We start from the raw sequence: 24,526 nt of genomic DNA, 5'->3' as shown, positions 1-24,526 counted from the left end.
ATATTAGTCCAGGCTCACTCTAGCAATGATTCAGGGATGGTTCTTACGAGGCAAACAAATTTTTAGCAGGGAAACTGCTGTTTTCACACAGGGAGAAATTTGCAAATCGTGGTAAAATTCACGAGTGCGTTTTTCGCGATTACAGAGGAACTACAAGCACTATCGTTTTGGGTTCCTAGGACAGCCTAGGATCTCAGCTTCCAGATGGAAGTTACTGCAAGTCTCTAGGACAAACGGTCACGGAGATATGAGCGATTAAATAAAGGTAGTTTTTCGGATTTGGAATGTTAAAATTCAAAGTGACAAGTGACAGTTTTGCAAAATGACAAGGTACAACTTCTAGGAGACAGTTCTGGTTAGATTAAAATAGATTGAATTATATTATTTTAACTAAGAGATTGGTTCTACACAGATCTGCTAGGTACTCACAATATATTTTTGAAATAAATGGGCCTCGCCACGGATCTGGTCAGGTTTTAGACTGGACTCTGGTCTGGTCTCGGCACTTCACAGTGATCTGGGTCAGCTCTGCTCTGCTGGTCTGGGTCTCTGGTTCTGGATATTGATAGATTTGAAGTCTGGATCTTTCTGCACAGCTTTCTCTAGAGATTGATGGAGGTAAAGTATGGATTTTCCCAGCCGAGCGTCCCGCAGCAAATGGATTTGAAGGTCCCTATCTGTCCTGTCTGCTTTTATGTGTTTTGAAAGTGGGTGTGTGTGCAGCATCACTAGGCTCTACCCCTCTCCACTTGTCATTGGCCACTTTATCCTCTTCCCCTTGATTGGGGGAATGAAATGAAGTGTCATCATGATGAGGTCTGTTTATGGTACAGAGAACCCACCCCTGTCAAATTACACACAATCTATATTTTGACCCAAAAGACATATTTGCACAGGTACACATTTGCTTAAAATTACATGCACCCATCACATATCACAGGAGGTATACCCTGTCCAAATCTGCTCTTCCTGAGAGCTTGCATTGAGAAATGGCAACATATTTCACTTTTTGGTCAAGTTACCAATATCAGATTCTTACTCAAATTTACCCAAATGTGTGCAAGGCATGCAGGCATTGATTGATGAAGTATCAGACTTTTCACATGCAGACATTTTAAGTAATACCCTCTTAACTGCTAGTTTGCCCCCAGATCATGCCACCGGTTCTAAAAACCTCTTAAAATGTGGGCAGAAAAATCACAAGAATTATGGTATCATTTAAATAATTTTCACAAGTCCGCTCTATGAATGATCCATCTTTTTAGAGTTATGTTCTGGCCCCAAAGGGGTGTGGTTTCCCCCCAGCACAAGGTTGAATTTCTGGTTTTTCCAGTTCTGCCAAGCCAGCTTGCTCTCACAGGCAGTGCTCCTCCCCTTTACTTCCAGGAGGAAGCCACTTTTACGGCCCCCGTAATAAAACATTTGCCTGAGTCAGGACAGGGCTTTGTTCAATTTCCTGCAGAGCCCAGGTAATTCAATCAGGGAAGTGTCATATCCCTTTTGGTGGGAGCAGCAAAAGGGCAGCTAGGCCTGGGAACACAGCTGTTGTGCAAGTCTCAACTCCTGTCGGGGGTAGCTGGTGGGCAGAATTCAGTTCCTTAAGCCAGGCCCCAGCTAATGTCACTTTTTGTTACCCAGTTTAAGTCAAGACAATGTTTACATATGCAGCTAGAATGCTGATTCTAAGTTCAAAACTATGACATTTAAACAATTGCAACCTATGTGACACTCAAAAGTAGGTCACTCATTTCTTTTAAATATTTAGATTTTTAGTGTCTTTCAGACCAAATTTACTTAAACTGCTGAAATCCACAGCTCAGCCAGTCTTGTTATAAACCTTCAAGTCACTTCAGAATGTAACTTTACATTGTATCCACCTCTCAGTAAGTCTTTCTTTGGCATGCTCTGGGTTCATTTATTCAGTTTTACACAACGTCTGGTGGTTTTAAAACGCCGGCTTTCTGATAGTGGTGAGTACTGGTAATGCAACCATTTTTGGGATTTAAGAAAATGAATTCCCCACAATTCTAGGTTGCTTTTGGCAATCAGCATTGCCATTCCAATGGTTTCAGACTACTGTGTGGGTAGTCCAATGGTGGTTTTAGGCAGTGCCCTTCTGTGCCCATAACATTGGCAAAATGGGTGGCAGCCTATTCTTCATGCCTTTCCCTGGGCATTTTCCGGGAAGCTCTGGCCATCATGATGTTTTTAATGCCAGTACTGCACAGTTTTTGAGGTAGGGCTTGGATGCATGAGTAAAAACATCCCACAAGCCCCCCTCTTGCGATGGCCATTCTGTTTCACTGATGGGACTCGCAAGACCTGGGATGTTTCCTCATCTTCTTCCAATAGATGGCACAGTTCAGCATCTTTTCCTCCATCCGGTCGGATCGATCGGTTCTCCTCGCCGGTCCTGATGGGAGTATTGGGCGGTACACTGGGCCCCTTGCGTCTCTGCTCCTGGTCTCCGGATCGTCCTCCTTTGCCAGTCTCGAGGTTTTCTTTCTCCTAGGACGACAAAGGAAGAGCGGCAATACCTATTCATAGACATTTTTTCCCCCACCATTGATATAGTGGGGTGGCATATAAATTTATAGTCAAAACATATGAACATGCACATTTCTTTTTGCATTCAAAAACAAAAACACCCACATTGAGAAACTCAGAATTTGATAGGCGATATGTAGGATATTTTGAGTTAGAACTGAATTAATCTGAGACAGTACCCTCTAGGATTCCAGAGGATTCCTCCAGTTGTTGCAGAGTGTGCCTGGGATGGCAACACTTCAACTGGTTAATGTGGACCCACTTGTCTTCCCCCTCTGCCAAACCGCCTTTGGGGATGCAGATCTTGTAGGCCACAGGGGAGATCTTGTCTATAATCTCAAAGGGTCCCTTCCATGTAGGCAAACATTTTCGCTGTTTGGCCTGGCTCCTTTGGAAATTGTATAGATAGACCCGGTCCCCCACCTGATATTCCTTCCTGGAAGTCTTCAGGTCATAGTGGGTCTTCATGCTATCAGCTGATCTTTCTAGATTCCGCTGAGCATAAGCAAAAGCATGTTGAAGGTGTTTCCTTAAATTCTCCACATACTCATGAGTTGTGGAGGCATTTATCAGTGTCTGCTCTTGGGTCCTGTAGAGCAAATGCTGAGGAAGCACCATCTTGCGTCCAGTCATCAACTCGAATGGTGACATTTTGGTTGCAGATGAAGGGGTAGATCTGATGGCCATTAGGACCAGAGGTAATCGGATATCCCAACTTGGCCCAGAATCTGCCACAAACTTCTTTAATATGCTCACAATGGTTCGGTTATATCTCTCTACTGCCCCAGAAGGAGCTGGCCTGTAAGCAATATGTAACTTCCTTTTGACCCCCAGTATCTCCCACATCTTTGTCATTACTTCACTGGTGAAGTGGCTACCCCTGTCTGACTCAATCCTTTGAGGTAGACCGAAACGGGAAAAGATGTGGTTAATAATCAGGGCAGCCGCAGTTTCTGCCTTGCAATTTGGGGCTGGGAGACATTCCACCCACTTGGTAAACAAGCATGTCACAGTCAACATGTACTTATTCCCCCTAGCAGAGCGAATCACGGGGCCTACAAAGTCGATTTGTAAATCTGACCATGGCAGTGTCATCCCCCTCTTTTGGAGAGGCGCACGGTGCGTGAGGGATGATGGCTGAAATTGTGCACACACAAGACACCCCTTCAAGTATTGGTCGAGGTCCTGCCCCATGTGTGGCCAGTATGCAACCTCTCTTAAGATTTCCAATGTTGTGTGAAACCCCCTATGACCGGCGGTGGCAGCATCATGGGCGTGACTTAACATCAGGCTTCGTAATGAGGTAGGAACCACCCACTGATCGTGGCCAGCTTTGGATTTCCTTACCAGCAAACCGTCTTGGATTCGGAACATTTTTGGACATTTCATCAACACTCTTAGGTCCTCTTTCCCAATGTAATCGGTATCCGTCGGGGGAAAGTTCTCAGGGTCCTCAAGGTGTTGGTAAAACTTACCAATAATTGGATCCCCCTTCTGAGCTGTAATCAAATCAGCATCAGGGGTCTCCTTACTCCATTGTGCAATGGAAAGGTCGTTGTGAGCATTTGTCTGGGACCTAGTGATAGCAGTGACCTGGATTTCCCCCAACAGGGACTCAATCTCAATTAGATCCCCTTGGATGGCCCCGGTTTTGGCCAGCTGATCAGCTAAGTCATTTCCAGTTTTGTCTGGTCCCTCTACTTTGGAATGACCCTTGATCTTTTTCCAATAGATGGTCATCTCATTCGAGGTGACCAGATCATCAATGTTTTGGATCAACTTCCCATGTTTCAAGGGTTTGTTGTTAGCACATAACATGCCTCTGGTTTTCCAATTAACCAGGTGCTCCACGAACCCGTTCCGTATATAATCCGAATCTGTGATTATGACCAGTTCGTGGAGTTGATGCTGGACAGCAGTGAGGATGGCCTGATGCACAGCCATCAATTCTGCCACCTGACTACTTCGGGGACCAATTTTGTATCCAGCGGAGGGTTCTGGGGACTCATTCACCCATGCATTCCCTACGCCGGCCACCAGTCCTTTCTCCCCGTCGTTGTCAACATGGTAAGAGCATCCATCCACATAGACAGTGGGCATTCCCTCACACTTGTCCTCTTCAAAGACTTTGTGGGGGGAATTAAGGTATGCCTCCATGTTGTCCTTTATTTTTAGACTTTCGTCCTCGAGACAGTTTTCTCTGGCACAATCATGCAAGTCGGCCAGACCTTGCGCGAGGGGACTCTTCTTGTTTTGGCCATATCTGACCTCCACAGGAAAGCCTTGCATTGACAGAATCCAGGAAGTAATTCGGGAATTACTCACATTTCCGGCCCGGATTCTGTCACTTTGGAGATATTGCAGAGGCTGGTGTGGAGTCTCCACTATGATGTGTTCCCCCTGGATAAACGGGCGGTAATTCTTCAATGCCCACACCGTCGCCAGGAGTGCCTTCTCACAATCGTTGAATTTTCCCTCCACAGAGGATAAAGTTTTGCTCGCATAGGAGATTACTTTATTGACTTTGTCATGCTTTTGGTATAATACTGCCGTCAAGCACGTATTAGAGAACCCCGTCTCCAGGAAGAACTCCTTGTTTCTGAGCTAGGCAAGGCGCTTGTGAGAGGATTCTTTTGAGTTGTCTTACTGCCTCGGATTGTTCTGGACCCCATTCCCACTTGACCCCCCTTCAGGAGATGAATCAGGGGTCTGGTGATCTCTGCGTAGCCCTCAATGAACTTTCTGCTGTAATTAGTCAGTCCAAGGAGGCTCCTTAGTTCCCGCAGAGTTGCGGGGTCTTTCAGTTTCTGAAGTGCTTCCACTTTCTTTTCCCTGGGACAGAGACCCTGAGGAGTAATCTCATGCCCCAAGAAATTAACACGGGTTCTACACCACTGTGCTTTCTGAAAGGAAAGTTTTGCTCCAGCGGCCCTCAACTGTGTTAGAACATAACGGATCTCCGCTATGTGTTCCTCAACAGTTGAGCTTTTGATGAGGACATCATCTACATAAGCCAGGTTACCCCTCGCACCCAGGTCGGGCATGGCCTTATGTAGGAAAATGTTGAATTCATTGCCGGAGTTGAGGTATCCGAAGGGAGTCCGGGTCCATGTATACTGCTGGCCCCCAAAGGTAAAAGCCAGCTTGTATTGGTCCTCCCTACTGACCGGCACGGTCCAGTATCCATTGGTCAGGTCTATTGCAGTGAATACCTGTGACCCCTGAATCTGGGCCAGCCCTTGGTCAATGTAGGGAAGAGGCCATCGGGAAGTATGGACCCGTTTGTTGAGCTCCCTGAGGTCGGCGCAGAGTCTCCACTGGCCGTTTGGCTTCAATATTCCCAGCACCGGATTATTGAAGGTGCTGTGGACTGGACGGATTATTCCTCGGGACTCAAGGTTCTTAATTATTTCAGTAAGGGACTCCATTGATGCGAGAGGCAAGCGATATTGCTTCACAAACACTGGAGTCATGCCAGGGTCCGTGGGGATTGTTGTTGAGTGGATGTCTGTGCGGCCACAGTCATATGAGTCTACCACAAAGAGATCTTGGAAATCCAAGAAAACTTGTTTCAACTTTTGCTTTTGTTCCAGAGTTACACAGGCATCAGCTGGGTTGACTCTCTCTTCCACCATCTGCCTGAAGCCTGGAAAGACTTCTGGTTTGGCTATTTCAGCGGCCTCCTCCAGCTGGGTGGAGAAGTCCCTGGACAGAGTGCTGATTTGGACTGGAGGCTTCAGGTGGGAAAGGCAGCCCTCATGGACCTGGAAAATCACCTCATGCCTCCTGAAGTCACAAGTCACATCTTCCTTACCATAAGGGCAAGAAGTGTACACCAGGAAGTTCCCTCCATGCCGGGTAAAAATCCTGTCTGGTGTCGTATTGTCATCACTGTCACTGTCAAAGCCGTCCTTGGGGATTGGCCCTAACAGTTCATTACCTAAATCTATGGAAAAATGTCGGTCATCAACCGCCATTCCAATAATGGTGCCTGCAGCTAGAGTAATACTCTTTAAGTCGCTGTTATCCACCTCTATTGGAATGGTGTCATGTTCTATGTTGACTAATGGAGTTGGGTTTACCCCTAACCCTTGCAGTTGGAGAGAAGCATTTAGATGTATGTAAGCATCAGGGTTTTTCAAATGTTGTCCTCTTTTAGCTTTCACTTCCAGGGAGAATTGTCGGGTCCTTTCTGGGATGGTGACTTCCTCTTTAATCTGAATTTCAACTGCATAAGGTAGCAATTGAGCTGACCTAAATGCTTTTTCTGGATCATCAAAGCCCATGGGATTATCCGCTAATCGGGACCAAGCTTTGACGTTTATTAGGTCCAAACTAATGGCAAAGCGATTGAGAATGTCACTGCCTAAGTAAAAGGCGGCAGTGACGTCTCGCACGACCCAACAATTATGGACTATGCTCTTGTTGCCAATAGAGATTTTGAGCATACACCTGCTTGGCAGGAGCTGTTTGGAATTAGGTGCTTCCAGGTCCATTTCCCATTTGTCTATCAGTTTGAATGTGGGAATGGCTGGATCTTTTGGGATTTGGCGGAACATGGCTTCGCTGATGAAGCTCTTACCGTTGTTCACACACACTCGAGCGAGAACAGAGTCCTTCCCATCATTTAATTGGACAGGGATGAACAACTGCTCTCCAATTTGCTGAATATCAGCCAGGCTCTGAGCTGATTTCACATCTTTCTGGACTATAGGAGTGGGAGTTTCTGATTGTGGATTAGTATAGAATCTCAGAGTGTTTCCTTCCAGCGTAGAGTACCACTTTAGACTGGAAGGAAGGTTGATTTTCAGAAATAGAGAGGACCCTCCATCACCAGTCTGTTGTCCTACTGCTATTACTGTCACGTCTGGAATTTGGCTATTCTGGAAGTGAAATTCTACTTGGTCAGATTTTTGTTCAACCATGTGGCATGTGCCGTTTAAACTAACATGGTTGACACTCTGTTTTAATTTTATTGGTCGGCTAGTCTGGGTCCAGAGGACCTTGTTTACACAATCTATTAGGGGTGACAACCTTCTCAGGAGGACATTCCCTAGTAAACAAGGGGTGCCCTCTGGAGTCACAACTATGACCGGGTGTTTCACCTTGTGTCGCCCGATCTTAATGTCCAAGTCTGCAGTCCCCTCAACGGGAATTTCCTTCCCGTCAAAGTTCTGCAGTTGTCCAGGAAGAGAGGTGAGAGGAATTTGGTAATTCTCTCCCCTTCCTGCATTCAGTTCGTCAAAGACCCTTCTGGACAGAAGGGTAGCTTGAGATCCAGTGTCCACCAGTGCCAAAATTGTACCCTGCCCCTGTACTTGTACCGGGGCATAGTATCTTCCCTCCTTCTCCTCAAGGGGGCACAGATAATGCACATTTTTGGACAACTGGTGGGCTAACTTTCTGGTTTTGGACATCGCTAGCAAAGAGATTTGGGCAGAATTCTGTGGAGAGCCTTGGGAATCTGAAAGAAAAAGTTGGCAACTGGAGATCAGAGCCATTGTGGGTTCCCCTGGCTCCGGTTCTGGGCCGCCCCCCCTTTTTGGAGGCAGTCATCAGGATGGGTTTGAACCAGGGGATTTTCTTGCTGTTGGTTCTGGGATGAGATGGTGGGCGGCGGTAGCTCAGTCTCCACATCTCCCCAGTCTGGATTTGCATCCCTAGGGACCCATTTTTCTTTGGGAGGAGTTCCCCCCTCTCTGAAGGAGAAGATCCTTTTCCCAGGATCTTCTGAGGATCCCTCTCCTTCAAATTGGAAGATCTGTACCTCCTCCTCAAACTGAGTCTGTTTGGGTCTTTTGTTTCTCCTACCCCCCCTCTGCTCCTTAGGAGGCAGACTTTCAGGGGCAAGAGATTTTGTTTCCGGTTCCTGGTTTTCCAGGGGCTGTTTACAAGTTGGGAAGGAAGCTTCCTCCAAGGCTTTACACCCCCCTTCCCCTTGTGCCTCCTCCCTGGGAACCGGTGAGTTATCGGGGTGCTGCCCCCATCATTGTTCTGGAGCACCAGGTCCAGAGTTGGGTGCGTTCTGCGCCGGCATGCCGATCTGAGGGTTCTGCTGAGCCCTCAGTATGTGACCCAGATCCCGCGCCATGTTTTGAACCTGGCGCTCTACTGGGAAACCCGCTCAGGCTGATACGGGGCCCTGTTTTCTCCCCTGGGCTGATCCCGGGGAGGGTAGCTATCCCTTCTTTGGTAGTACCCCTGGTTGGGAAGATTTGGATACCCCTCCACCCTTGGCCTCCCCTCTCCCGGATTCGGTTGTCTGGGCTCAGGGAATTGGGGAAAGAAGGGTGGAGGATTTTGGGGTTGGAAGTTGGGTGGATACCTGGGGAAAAAGTTCTGCCCAGGATTTGGAGAATTTCTGCCCTCCTGTGGGAAGTTAGGAGGGAAGTTCCCTGGGTTAGGTGCTTGGCTGGATCCCCCCCCTTGGGCTGGAGGAGTCCACACATAACCCAGGATGGGTCGATTTCCCTTGTAACGGGGACTTACATAATCAGGAGAGCGAGGGACCCCATTTGTGGGGCTGCCTCCCTGGCTCCCTGTCTGTGACTGGCCCGAGGACCTTCTGGGCCTAGCATTATTAGGTGCAAGTAGGTTTTTAGGCCCCCCCATCTCCAACTCTAAAACGGGGGTGACCTTTACCTCTGCCACCTTGGCAGCAGCAGGGGTGTTGTTGGCTTTGGGGTTTCTGGGCGCATTATTTTTATTTTCTATTGGCTTCTGCACCTCATAGATCCGGGTCGCCTGTTCAATGACCCAGTCTAAAGATCTTTTCTCGTGAAAATCCCTCACGAGCTGGGTCATTATGTATTTGGGCAAGGCATGGAAAAACGTATTAATAAATTCTCTGCTATCCGTGCGCACCCTTCTTGTGGTCTGTGCAAAAGCACGCTCTACTCCTGCACAAATTCTTGTGGGGCCTGATCCTCCCCACATTGTAAATTGTAGGCTGCCTTGCGAGCCTCTTGAGGATTTCTATGAGTAGAAAAATGTTTCAAGATGGCCGCCTTATAGGCGGACCATCTTAAGTGATTTTGGTCCTCCAGCCCCGCAACGAAACTGGAGTATTCCGGGGAGAAGGTCCACTTTACATATTGAATACAGCTTTGGCTGTCCTTCAAATGGAAAGTCTCCATCATTTGCTCAAACAACTCTAAGTGCTCCCAAACAGAATACTTGGCATTCTTATGATATGGCGTGATGACGCTCCTGATTGCCTTAATCTGCTTTAAGGGGTCCTTAAGCAAGGCCCTTTTTGTCTTATTGGCCCTTTTGGTCCGGGTAACCCTGGTCCATTCATCTTCTGACTCAGAGGCACTGCTCCCAGAGGTTCCCGTCTGTTCTTCCAGGTTTTCCCGGATTCTGCGAGCCTGGGAATGGCTGGCAGAATGTGGGGACCTGGTCTCCTGTGTCCTGTACCGCTTAGAGGAGTCTTCAGATCCCTCCTTGCTGCCAGGATTTGATGGGTACCCCCCCGCTGACCTAACTGGGCAGAGGTTTTCAGGATGCCCTTAATGGGCCTACTCTCCTGGGGTTCCCCATCAAATTGCACTGTGCTTGGGTGCCCATACCCGGATGCCCGCCCCTCCTTTCCTGGGTGGTACTGGCCTATGAGCCCCGTGCTTCTGGCTGGATAGTAATCCGCCATCCCTGTGGCCCTGTGCTCATGTGCGCCAGGGGACATGGAGGTGGCAGAGTCCAGGGACTGAGAGAAATAAAGCCCTCTGGTACTAGGGCTCCTGGGGTTATGCTCAGGAGTTTCTCTTTCCCAGCGAACCTCATCTCTATCCGCCCCTGCTCTCTGTTGCAATGCAAGAGCCTGCGCCTTCAGTTCCTCAGTTAAGGCCTTACTAGACTCTATCAGTCTCTCCTGCATCGCTACCTGTTGTTGGAGTCTATCATTGTGCTGGCAGAGAGCCTCATTCTCTCTCTGTGCCTCCTGATTGGTCCTGGAGCACTGGGCCAGTCTTTGCTGCAGGAGGGTTACCTCCTGAGCCGTGTCCCTATTGGCCTTCTCCTTTCTTGCTAGAGCATCCTCCACCCTCTTGGTGTGCTCTAACAAGTTCTGGTGTTCTTTTTGGAGGTCACCCAGTCCCTGGTGGGCCAGGTGATTTTCTTCCATTTTTCTTTTTAAGTGGCAGACTTCCTGGCCTAAGGTATCCCTTTCCTGACTAAGAGCCTGCATCTGTGCCGCCAGGTCGTCCCTTTGCCTTTGGAAGGCACCAGCTTTCTGGCGCTCCTGATCAAACTCTGCCTGGGTATCCAGGTCTTTCAGAATCAGTTTATTGCTCTCTGCCTTCTCCCTATCTAGGTGGCTTTGCAGGGTGACTACCTGCTCAGCACATACCCTATTGAAGTCTAACTGTTGCTCCAGCTTTTTCTGGCTCTGCAGTAGGGAGTCCAAACCTTCTTGGTACTCCTTCTGCAAGGCCAGAAATCTGGTATCCTGGTCAGCCTTTTCCTGTTGCAGGATGTCCATATCCTTCTTTATTTTAATGATGTGCTGTCTACTCTCATTTTCTGACTCCTGGCTCCCCTGCAGCCTCTGCTCAGAAGAGACCAGGTCAGATTGGACCTTCTCTAACGCCATCTGTCGCTTATTCGCCAGATCTTGGCTTTCAGTACATTTATCCTGCATGTCTCCCATATATAGGTACAGGTATGCCGCTATCCTAACCATCTTGTCTTGTTCATCCTTAGCTTTAGGAGCCATGTATAGTTCACTCAGGGCCACATGTAAGGGACCCTGATCTCTCCATATATCTGACCCTGTTTCCGTGACCTGTTGCGTGATGGCCTGCAACCAGACCATGCGGTCCTGGTGAGTCCACTCACCTCTCACAAATAACTTATGTAAGAAGTGCTCTCTGGCTATTTTCATGTCTACTAAGGTCGTCATTCTAGAGATTGGTCTCTGTCCTGACTTACAGAAGTTTATATTATATTTTTGCAAAACAGACCTTTTCCTTAGAGCGTTCCTTTGAGGAGTGCTTTACAGCGTAACACAGCGTGTGCTCCGACCGGATATGTGTATCTGGTCAGCTGGCACGCTGTATTAATCTGCACAAGTGATAGATCTAATCCAAACGTCCCGCTCGAGCCCCCAATTTGTAAGAGGATTCAATTCAACACTACAGCTAAGTCAACGCCTAGTCTAGAATACTGAATGAAAACCCTTATTGATATATCTTTATGTCCAGTTCATGCGTTCTGGATGACTACCCCTATATAACACCCCTCTCTTGGAATCCCACTGACCCCACTGAGCCAAGAAGTGGTTCTGTTTTGCAAGTTAAAAGTTTTATTTGAGAATTTAAACAATATAGATATATATCACACTTTATAATAAATTAATAATTGGATATCACACTTAATCTGATCAGTAATCAGTAATGGATAGTCTGGCACTAGCACACTTGTGAATAGGAACAGAAGAATAAGGTGTAGAGAATACTTTATATAAGTTCAGATGGATGTAATGTTGAATGAAAATGCAATACAGAAAATACTCAATATGATTTCAACAAAACAATGTAATCACTTTTCTCTGGCAAGGCTCTCCCCCCCTTGACGCAATGCAAGGAAATGGAAGGAAAGCACACAGTTCTCAGAAATGCAATCAAATGTAATTCAGTTCACCCCAGCAGCTTAGACTACAGAAGTTTACAACACAGGCCCAAAATGCTTTTATATGTGCTGGCAATGAAGTGAAAAATACGCTAAAATGCTTTTAATTCCCTCTAGAGGTTCAGGGTGAGTGGTATCTAGTTAATATTAGTCCAGGCTCACTCTAGCAATGATTCAGGGATGGTTCTTAGGAGGCAAACAAATTTTTAGCAGGGAAACTGCTGTTTTCACACGTGGAGAAATTTGCAAATCGCGGTAAAATTCGCGAGTGCGTTTTTCGCGATTACAGAGGAACTACAAGGACTAGCACTATCGTTTCGGGGTCCTAGGACAGCCTAGGATCTCAGCTTCCAGATGAAAGTTACTGCAAGTCTCTAGGACAAACGGTCACGGAGATATGAGCGATTAAATAAAGGTAGTTTTTCGGATTTGGAATGTTAAAATTAAAAGTGACAAGTGACAGTTTTGCAAAATGACAAGGTACAACTTCTAGGAGACAGTTCTGGTTAGATTAAAATAGATTGAATTATATTATTTTAACTAAGAGATTGGTTCTACACAGTTCTGCTAGGTACTCACAATATATTTTTGAAATAAATGGGCCTCGCCACGGATCTGGTCAGGTTTTAGACTGGACTCTGGTCTGGTCTCGGCACTTCACAGTGATCTGGGTCAGCTCTGCTCTGCTGGTCTGGGTCTCTGGTTCTGGATATTGATAGATTTGAAGTCTGGATCTTTCTGCACAGCTTTCTCTAGAGATTGATGGAGGTAAAGTATGGATTTTCCCGGCAGAGCGTCCCGCAGCAAATGGATTTGAAGGTCCCTATCTGTCCTGACTGTCTGCTTTTATGTGTTTTGAAAGTGTGTGTGTGTGCAGCATCACTAGGCTCTACCCCTCTCCACTTGTCATTGGCCACTTCATCCTCTTCCCCTTGATTGGGGGAATGAAATGAAGTGTCATCATGATGAGGTCTGTTTATGGTACAGAGAACCCACCCCTGTCAAATTACACACAATCTATATTTTGACCCAAAAGACATATTTGCACAGGTACACATTTGTTTAAAATTACATGCACCCATCACATATCACAAGAGGTATACCCTGTCCAAATCTGCTCTTCCTGAGAGTTTGCATTGAGAAATGGCAACATATTTCACTTTTTGGTCAAGTTACCAATATCAGATTCTTACTCAAATTTACCCAAATGTGTGCAAGGCATGCAGGCATTGATTGATGAAGTATCAGACTTTTCACATGCAGACATTTTAAGTAATACCCTCTTAACTGCTAGTTTGCCCCCAGATCATGCCACCGGTTCTAAAAACCTCTTAAAATGTGGGCAGAAAAATCACAAGAATTATGGTATCATTTAAATAATTTTCACAAGTCCGCTCTATGAATGATCCATCTTTTTAGAGTTATGTTCTGGCCCCAAAGGGGTGTGGTTTCCCCCCAGCACAAGGTTGGTTTTTCCAGTTCTGCCAAGCCAGCTTGCTCTCACAGGCAGTGCTCCTCCCCTTTACTTCCAGGAGGAAGCCACTTTTACAGCCCCGTAATAAAACATTTGCCTGAGTCAGGACAGGGCTTTGTTCATTTTCCTGCAGAGCCCAGGTAATTCAATCAGGGAAGTGTCATATCCCTTTTGGTGGGAGCAGCAAAAGGGCAGCTAGGCCTGGGAACACAGCTGTTGTGCAAGTCTCAACTCCTGTCGGGGGTAGCTGGTGGGCAGAATTCAGTTCCTTAAGCCAGGCCCCAGCTAATGTCACTTTTTGTTACCCAGTTTAAGTCAAGACAATGTTTACATATGCAGCTAGAATGCTGATTCTAAGTTCAAAACTATGACATTTAAACAATTGCAACCTATGTGACACTCAAAAGTAGGTCACTCATTTCTTTTAAACATTTAGATTTTTAGTGTCTTTCAGTCCAAATTTACTTAAACTGCTGAAATCCACAGCTCAGCCAGTCTTGTTATAAACCTTCAAGTCACTTCAGAATGTAACTTTACATTGTATCCACCTCTCAGTAAGTCTTTCTTTGGCATGCTCTGGGTTCATTTATTCAGTTTTACACAAAGTCTGGTGGTTTTAAAACGCCGGCTTTCTGATAGTGGTGAGTACTGGTAATGCAACCATTTTTGGGATTTAAGAAAATGAATTCCCCACAATTCTAGGTTGCTTTTGGCAATCAGCATTGCCATTCCCAATGGTTTCAAACTACTGTGTGGGTAGTCCAATGGTGGTTTTAGGCAGTGCCCTTCTGTGCCCATAACATTGGCAAAATGGGTGGCAGCCTATTCTTCATGCCTTTCCCTGGGCATTTTCTGGGAAGCTCTGGCCATCATGATGTTTTTAATGCCAGTACTGCACAGTTTTTGAGGTAGGGCTTGGATGCATGGGTAAAAACATCCCACACCTTCTGTTTCGATTTTAGAGCCTTCACTTTCAGTATGTTCAACATAAAAAGATTCAGTTTGTTCCTATCCCCTTGGTGAAACCTGCTTGTCTTTTGTCCAAAATGCCACTCTTAAATGCCCATGTTTTTAGTTGTCTCAATACGATTGAGGCAAATATCTTACCTATTGTATCAAGAAGGGTGATGATTGGGACAATCACTGCGGTCTTCCAAGAGGACAGATTCTCTGAGTTCGAATAACTGCTCTAGATGGATTCAGTTTACTAATTAAACTGATTATGTCCTCTTTACCAAACGGAATTATCCATGATCCATAGGTTAGATTTTCTACAAACTCTGTTTTTTGGGGTAATCCAGAGAAAATGTCTTTAAAGTGTTTTACCCATCTTAGTTCTTTTACTGTGGGTACCGCTCTCGCCAATTGATTAGTGTCGTTATTGTTGAGCAGAGACCATAGTTCTCATGTGTTTTTATTGACAAGGATACTCAACTCAGCATCCGCTTGGAACCATTGAGCTTTCGAAGCTAGCGACCAGCTCAGATACTGTTGTAATCTTTTCCTTATTAATGACACTCTGTCACCTCCGACCTCTCGCTCTGTTTTTCGTAAATCCCTTCTTAGTGATCTCTTCATCTCCTTCACTTTTAGGTTTATGTAGTGAAGTGTCTTCATTTCAATTTTATTGCCAGATCTGGGCTGTATCTTAAAGTCTAACAGCACTTTACAGCAATCAAGGTTGTTCCCATCATCTCTCAAAATGGCAGAGAATCTGTAACTGAGAGTATAGATGCAGAATGACGCAATAGACTCTGCTTATTTATAAATGCTACACTATAGATATCATTCACATCAGTTAGGGGATAAATGGAATAAATTCAACATGTTTTTTCTGTTCATAATTAGCCCATCTACTTCTGGAATTATCCTCTCCACTGTTATTTGTAGCACATCTGTAGCTATTATTTCCACTGGGGCACTTGTTTTGTAGGCTCGCTCTTCAACATCTCAAGTGTTTGGGTTCTCTGCAAACACTACCCTCTTTTTAGTCGTCTTTGTAAGCGGAATTCTTCTTTGCTTCAATGTCGCAATGCTTTGTTCTATAGATGGCCCATTGATCTTTTAAGGATCTTTTTGCTCTTCAGCTACATAATTATGCTTAAACTTTATGGTTTCCTCGCTGTCCAGTTAAAGCATCGAATGAAAAAGGATCGAATGCAAAAGGATCGACACAATAGGGCCGAAAACAAAAGGATAAAATAATTTTTTTTAATTATATATATTTTTTTGGTTTTCGTATAGGTAAAAAAAATGTTTTTTAACAAAAAACAGGGGTTGGGGGGGTAGGGCCCCAAAAAAACAAAAATATCTTAAAAAAATAAATAATTCAATCCCTTTGTTTTCGGTACTTTTGAGTCGATCCTTTGACCATTCAACCCTTTTTTTCGATCCTTTAACCTATAACCGGTCTCCTCTTGATGTACTTCCATGTCACACTGTTCAAAGGTTGAATTTATTAGATGCTCGTTCCATGCCTGTTCTTCGTTTATTGAGTACGTTGATAAGTTCATTAGGCGACTCATGTTTGAATCATTATGATTTTAATCTTCATCCAACATCTTCCGGCTGTCATTCACTTGCAATTCGCTCTTCTTTAACAACCGGCTTATCTGGTTGTTACTCTTGGGTGAGATGTTTGGTAATGTCAATTTTCTCAGAAAGGCTCTCGAGCCATTAGAATTGGGTTTCTTCGCTGGAAGTGCTTTTTTTCTTTTCTTTAGTTGCACTGATGATGTTTTGGGCATCTTGGCTGACAGTGTACTAGTTTTGGCAAATATGGCAAAGGTTTTTGGATTAGTTGGATTATGTTCTTGAGTTGGCCGTTCGAATGACTCAGTGCCTGGAATTGTTCTTGAGTTTGCACATTGGTGTTCATCCTCTTGTAGAGCTGTGCTTGTAATTATGCTCGTATCGTCTTGAGTGTTGATATAGTCATCCCCACTATTTTCGTTGGCCCAAATGGACTGTTTGCCTCTTGCTCAGCACTTTTGAATCTTATCTCGCCGTTTGTTGTCTGGACATTGGTATTCCATTTATCAAATATTTATTACAGGTACATTGCATTGCCTTCCTTATCAGCATTGATGATGTACACGCTTGCACACCAGACTCTTGGACGTTTTCTTTTCTCCATCTGGCTGACTTTAATAACTCCACAACAGCAGCCATTAATGATGTTTTTTGACTTCTTCACCCCTAGCCAAATCATATAATCTAGGTTGCCAGAGAGCTGTTAGTTCTGCCTCTTTGTCCAGACGAGCTTGTACTACTGATGTAAACATTTCCAAGCTTTGTAAGTTTGTCAACAGTGCTGCTTGATCAAGCTTAGATACGTAAACCTTTATCAGTGGGTTCAAACCGATTGTCAAGGATGCTTTAATCACCAATGGCTGTCTGACCCAGTTCAATATGGTGTGCAGTTATAATGTCGAATGCAAAAAAGTCGAAAACAAAAATGTCTAAAAAAAATCGAATGTGTTTTTTTTATTTGTTTTTTTGGGTTTAGCTATTATAAATAAATGGGGGGTTGGTAGGGGAACCACCCCATTGATCCCCCCATTAAAAAAAACATGTTTTTTCAACATTATGTTTTTCGACATTTTTGTTTTTTGACATTTTCACTATAAACCGTTCAATATTTCTCATTTCTTTGACGTTCTTTTGGTCGCCTTCTCTTCTCCTGCCCGAGTGCAAACCATTCCCAAATAGGGGTATTGCTGCTGTCCACGTTGAGCATTTAAACATTCTTTGATTGGCTATAGTTGCACTTATATTCGCCATATCCTGCGCAATATGATTTGCGAGTGCTGTGTGTTGGAGTTCCAGTGGATATTGCAGTGAAATGCTTAGTTTCTTCTCCTGGTTTAAGAGGTTTAAAGAGCCTTTGTCATCACTTAGCTCTTGACGTATCGTATATTCCAGGGAATCCGGTCGTGTAAAAACCTCTTCCAGAAAGACTAAATCATCCTCAGCAAGCATTGATTATTTGACAGTTCCTTCATATGAATAGAATCATCATATTTTGCACTTTTTTATGTGTTAAAACAGCTTCAGTGAATTCAGATTGTAATTCGTTAAGAGACTTTTGCCGTTCGCCAGTAACTGGCTTACTATAATTCACCATAGTTATTCCTAATGTGATAGTTGCCATAGGAACTATGGTTTTGGCCAATTTATTGGCATGTCCGACTAGGTTCTGGTTGGTATCATCATTCATGAATGTAGTTATCATACCAGGGGGGAGCATCTCCATCTGCTGCTTTGACCCACCCTCCTGCTGGGTTGAAGCGAACACTCTAATAGTAAGGACGTTGTAATCCACTCAGAGGGATCAGACACAGTGTTCACTTTTACTAGGACTTCAGGGTCGTCCCCTTGTTTGTTGGTCAAGAGCGTAGGTGCCATAGGAGAAAGCGCTCATAGCTCAACGACAGCACCTTTTTTCCTTGACCACTTGTGAAGGGGCCTGACATTGTGTAAGCGTGTATGTAATCGAGCATTCGATTACCAAATCCGTGTTCAGCCTTTTCAGTTTGTGTTTTCGGCTGAGGACTGGCTATTGATATTGATATTGTATTTCTATTGTGCTCATACACAAGTGCTTCAGAGCGCAACAAGGCAAGGGAGGAGAACAGAGGAGAACAAAACAATGATCTTACTAGGCCCAGTGACATTGAGAACGCGCAAGCTATTTATGTTTGCAAATCACTGATCGTGATTATAGCTACCTATGCGTACAGGGACACTCACACCAGAGGTAATGCGTTACAACTACAGTGGGTTCAAAAACAGGTTCCGTGGTCGACTGGAGTTTCTCAGTAGTCAATTCTCAGATCGAGTGTAATTGACGTGTGTATCTCACACCATCTAGCAACGTCTTACCTCTTACGCTAGCTGGAGGCTCGCTTTCTCATTATCCCTGAAGGGTCATGCTGCCACCTCTGCTGTACAGCTCTGCGGCGCACTCCGTGCTGGGCTGTGTATTTTGTAGAGTCGACTGGCTCCTCCTCTGTAACAATGTTACAAGCAAGGAAAGACTCAATCTGCAAGCCTGCTGCCACCTCTGCTGCACAACTCCACGCTGGGCTGTATATTTTGTAGAGTAGACTGACTCCTCCTCTGTAACAATGTAACAAGCAAGGAAAGATGCTTGTTCTGAAAGACTGCTGCCACCTCTGCTGCACAGCTCTGCCTCCTTGCGCTATTGTGCCTCCTCGCACAAACAAACAGAGCGGCCACTTCATCAGCGGTCCAGCTTTTGCACACATGTGCATGAGCCAGAAAGCGCTCTTTGCTTCCTGCTTCCTGTTCATGCTACGCAGAAGCTGGAGCACTGGGAGGGAACATCAGGGCCGGGGCAGAAGGTATGTTAATTTAAATATGAGTATGTATGTTCGTATGCCTGTGTTGTGTGTAATGAGTGAGTGTATGATGATGGGTGTGCGTGTGAATGAGTGACTGCGTGCGAAGGTTGTGTGAAGGTATGTTCATGTGTGTTTGTACTGGGATGTGGAGCTTCTTTTGGCAGAGCGGGGGAGGGGGGGTTGTGCATCAGCCAAAATCAACTCCCTGTGTGAGGCGCTGGGAGGCCCAGGAGAGCTGGCTATCTATGATAGATGCCCAGTAAGAAATATCATGCCTACCCCTTGGGTCCCCACCCTCACTATGCCTTTTTGTATTGGGCATCTTTGATAAAGCATGCATGGTAAGTGTTCATATGTAGCTAAATTGACATTTTAATGCACCTAGTCTAGCCATTTATTTCTGTGGCATGATATTTTTTATTGGGCATCTTTGATAAAGTAATCATGATAAGTGTCATTACGTGGCTAGACAGGCATTTTGATGCAACCAGTCTAGCATTTTCTTATTGTGGTATGCCATTTGTATTGGGCATCTTTGATAAACTAAGCATGATAAGTGCTATTGTGTAGCTAGACTGGCATGTTGGTGCAGCAGAGTGTTTGGCGAGTGTTTGGACTTGAGACTTGCCACCACTCCATTTTCTGCTGCCTGCACCTGAGTGGCTCTACTACCTCCATTATCACCAGTGGGAGGCTGGAGGCAGACCCTCCCCTATAATACCACAGCTCCTAGCGGAGCGTTTGCGGAGTGTTTGGCGAGTGTTTGGACTTGGGACTTGCCACCACTCCATTTTCTGCTGCCTGCACCTGAGTGGCTCTACTACCTCCATTATCACCAGTGGGAGGCTGGAGGCGGACCCTCCGCTATAACACCACAGCTTCTAGCGGAGCGTTTGCGGAGTGTTTGGCAAGTGTTTGGACTTGGGCTTGCCACCACTCCATTTTTATGCTGCCTGCACCTGAGTGGCTCTACTACCTCCATTATCACCAGTGGGAGGCTGGAGGCGGACCCTCCCCTATAATACCACAGCTTCTAGCGGAGCGTTTGCGGAGTGTTTGGCGAGTGTTTGGACTTGGGACTTGCCACCACTCCATTTTCTACTGCCTGCACCTGAGTGGCTCTACTACCTCCATTATCACCAGTGGGAGGCTGGAGGCGGACCCTCCCCTATAATACCACAGCTCCTAGTGGAGCGTTTGCGGAGTGTTTGGCGAGTGTTCGGCGTTGTGTAAGGCAGAAGGACAAACATGGACCATACACCCGCATGATCCCTGGTGATGCAGCAATTCCTCAGGTACCCTGTACCCGTAGCCGCTCGAAATTGCCTGGTGTTGGGGGCTCTACAGGGGATAAAGCAGAGGCGGTGAGTAGTACGTACGATGATCTTAGGCTAGTTGGTGTGCCCTCCGTTCGGCCTGATGACTGCATGGAGCCACTGGCGTAACAGGGGCCCCCGCAGCCCCCGCGGTGCGGGAGGCCCAGTGACTACATTTTCTAGGAGGGGGGCCCCATTTGGAGTAAAAAATAAAAAATAAAAATATTTTTTTTCACATTTGTTTTTAAAATTCACTGCATTTATAAAGAAATTATTTCTGTAACAGAAATCATTTCTTTATAAAGGCAAAGTGAATACAAAAGAAACTTTCTTTTTGAATTCCGGGGGCTGCCCCCACCCCATGACATGAAAACCCCAGGCTAGAGGCCTCCATGTCATGTGGTGGGGGAAGCCCTGTGACTTCAAAAATAAATAGTTTATTTTTGAAGTCACTCTGCCTTCATAAAGAAATGTTTTCCGTTATGGTTCAGTACTTAACAGAAATACTTTCTTTATGAAGTCAGAGTGACTTCAAAAAGAACATTTATTTTTGAAGTATTATAGCTCCCCTCAACCCTATGACGTGTGCGTGTGTGAGTGTATGGTGAAAGAGTGCACACAAATGTATGGGTGGCTGGGAATGTGTGTGTGCGTGTACGGTGAAAGGATGCACACTTATATGTATGGGTGGCTGCATGGGTGTGCCTGTATGGTGAAACTGTCCACACTTAAATGTATAGGTGACTTTCTGTGTGAGTGTATGGTGAAAGGGTGCACAAAAATGTATGGGTGGCTGGGTGTGCGTGTACGGTGAAAGGATGCACACTTAAATGTATGGGTTGCTGCCTGGGTGTGCCTGTATGGTGAAAGAGTGCACTCTTAAACATATGGATAGCTGGGTGTGCATGTGTATATATGGTGAATGGTATGTGTGCTTGTGGTCAGGGGCGCAACAAAACCTACATTTCAGGGGTGCTAAGCCTTCAAATGTTAGGAGAGGCGCTAACTTCACAGTTGGTCGGAGGAGCAAACTTATTTGTGTGGGGGCATCTAACTTCTTTATGCATTTTAATGAGACTATTCTAGTGCAGCTTCAATGTTACAAGCAGTTCACTCTCTTCTTTAAGTCTGAAAGCACCCACTTATGGGCTGCTGTGAGAATGAAAGGTCTCCTGTTCCCTCTCTACCCTTCCAATCACTCCCCTGGCATGCAAGTACTAAGCCCATATCACAATTTCAATTGCTTAAAAAATTTGGCATTTGAATACAGGTACTAACAGTGAAATGCTGTACATTAGTAATTGTTGGCCTGGGCCCTTGTTAACAGCGAAACCAGGTGCCGTTTAACATCTGTGTCCTTTTCTGTCTGGCAACTTCTCTGTAGGTCAGCCAGGTCAAGTCAACATAGCCCACAATTTTAGTGGGGGGTGATTGCTAAAGCCCAGTCACCTCAATGGTGCTGCACCACTACTTGTGTGTAATGCCTTGAGTACTTATTGGTAATATTCATTAAACCTAGCACTATTCTTCCTCATCCCAGAACTTGTGTATGAGGCAATACTTGTTGACTTAGCTACCTGTAATCTTCATTACTCCTAGTCTCACTCTTCCTCATTCCAGTACTTACCAGTGAGGCAAGGAGCCTCATACGTAAGCACTGGGACAAGGAAGAGGGACGTGGAGGTAATTCTGGGGCAATGAGCTGATTTTTGAGGTTAGGGTAGGGAATGAGAGGGAGAAGGGGGGTTTGGGGTGCAATAATTCATAATGGTCGTCCATGTCCATGCTAAGCAGGCATGATATGCGGTATTAGTGGCTAGACAGGCATTTCGGTGCAGACAGTCTAGTCATTCCTCAGTTAGGTATGACTTTTTTTTAACTAGGAATTTCTGATAAAGCAGTCCTGCTAAGTGTAATTACTTGGCTAGACTGGCATTTGGGTTCTGCCAGTCTAGCCGTTTCTTACTGCGGCACTGAATATTTTTCTGGGCATCTTTGATAAAATTATATGATATGATAAGTCATATATAATGCACCTGTACACAAGTGTTTTTAGGCACGACATGACAAGGGAAGGAAAACAGAGGGAGGACAAGACAAATGATCTTACTAAGCCTTGTGTCATTCAGATCGTGCAAGTGTGAGAACGAGAAGTGCAAGGGGGGAGGGGAGGGGAAAACAGGGCAGCAATGCTCTGAGTAAGTGCGGCCAGGGCAGTGCGGCTTAAAAAGCAAGGAGAACAAGGGACTGTAGGGTTACAGTTACAGCCCCTAACTGCGTGGTAGGCCCAGAGGCAGTGCAAGAGTGACTGATCAAGAAAGAGCCTGAGGGTAGCCAAGCAACCAGTTGGTACAGCGGACAGGTAGATCAGGTAGCTCAGCAGGGGAGGGAGAGAGAGAAAGCAGAGGAGAAGAGGAACGTTTTACGCTTCTGGAACTTTAGGTGGTCCGGCTCAAGTTTGGGAGGGGCAGGGAGGCCATTCCAGAGGGAGGCACCTGCAGGGGAGAATAATCTACCCCCCCGCCCCCACTCTCTGCCTGGAGAAGCATCTAACCCTTAGGGCTCGAGAAGGAAGGTATTTTGGAAGAGAGCTTTGGATGTAGTTCGGATCCCAGCTCCAGAAAGCCTTGTGGACAATGCAAAGGGTCTTGAAATTGATCCTTACAGCCACCGAGAGCCAGTGGAGAGATTTCATGGCTGGAGAGATACAGTCCCTGGGCTTGAGGCCAAGGATAAGTCTCGCAGTCCTGTTCTGGATTAGTTGCAGAGGGCGGAGAATAGAGGAAGGCAGATTGAGAAAGTGGCTGTCGCAGAGTACTCCAGCCTAGAGAGAACCAGAGCTCTGGAGACCGTGAGCTTTTGGGGGAAGTGAGAAAGGGAAGAGTCCCTTTGAGGAGGTGCAGCTGGTAGTGGGACTTCTTGGCGACGTCTGAGATGAGAAGAGAGAAAGAGTGAGTGGAGTTGGAGATTACACCAGGAATGAGCGAGAGAGGAGAGTAGGCTGAGAGGAGCCTGAAGGAAAGCTGGGTGTCATCCGCATAACACTGTAAGTTAGAGGAGAAGGTAGAGATCAGGTGGGCCAAGTAGAGGTTGAAAAATCAGGGTGAGAGGATAGAGCCCTGGAGACGCCACATGTAGAGAGAGGTGGCGGAGTGAAAGGGATCAAGTTGGACCTGGGAGGGGCGGTCCAAGAGGAAAGAGGTCAGCCACTCCAGGGCCTGATCCATGATGCCCAGGTTCTCACACAGTCAATTGATCAGTATGGCGTGGATGACCGTGTCGAAAGCAGAGGAAAGTTCCAGGAGGATGAGAACAGAAGGAATGCTGGAATCAAGGTTAGAGATCAGATCTTCACAGTTGTTCAGGAGAGCAGCTTCCATACTTCTGGCAGCTCTTAAGCCAGACTGATGGTCATGGAGACAACCAACAGATTCAGTGTGAAGAGTAAGCTGGCAGTTGGCCAGCTTTTCCAAGAGTCTGGGAGAGGGGAAAGGTCCAGTGGCAAAAGATTGATTACAGAAATCGGCCATGGCCGGATCAAGGGTGTCAATGTTGTCCTTGATAGTTCTGGAGGAGCAGGCGAGCACCTATTTTGATGACACTTCCATAGATGGGACTTGTCTAGAAACCTCGTCAGGTGTTAGAGAGAAAGAGGAGAAAGGAGGAGGAGACGGAGAGATGGCCAAAGGCGGCCGAGAGAGGAAGAGGGAGAGGAAGAGGAGATAGTGGACAGGATGTCCTGAGTTTTAGCGAAGTAGCGAGAGGCCAAAGCCGTACAGAGGGCCGGTTGAGGGAACAGGAGAGGTAGAAACCGCAACAGGATTGGCTAGTTCCTTGCAGATTTTAAAGAGTTTGGCTGTGTTGTTAGAGGCCTACGGAGACGCAAATGTATGGGAGCGAGGGGTCCTCAGGCCCCCTCGCGTCGTACGCTCCTCAGTACAAAGCTTGGACCACGTGCCTCCGGTAGTGGAAATTCCCCTTGCCCTTACGTAAAGTTAACTACGGTTGACTATTGCATAGATGGAACTGCTGAGCAGGACACGGGGCATCCATCTTTTGTGCCCCTTTTGGACTCCATCTTGAATAGACAGGCCTCACTGCGATAGTACAGCAATGCTCAGCTCCCCTTTCCACCGCAGCAGCCAAGGACAAAGACACACACACAAGGCGCGCAGGCAGCTGGCTGGCCCCCACCC

Source organism: Ambystoma mexicanum, chromosome 2p, assembly GCF_040938575.1.
Source record: "Ambystoma mexicanum isolate Mex_15411 chromosome 2p, UKY_AmexF1_1, whole genome shotgun sequence".
NCBI classification, from domain to species: domain Eukaryota; kingdom Metazoa; phylum Chordata; class Amphibia; order Caudata; family Ambystomatidae; genus Ambystoma; species Ambystoma mexicanum.
This window is presented reverse-complemented; position numbering follows the sequence as displayed.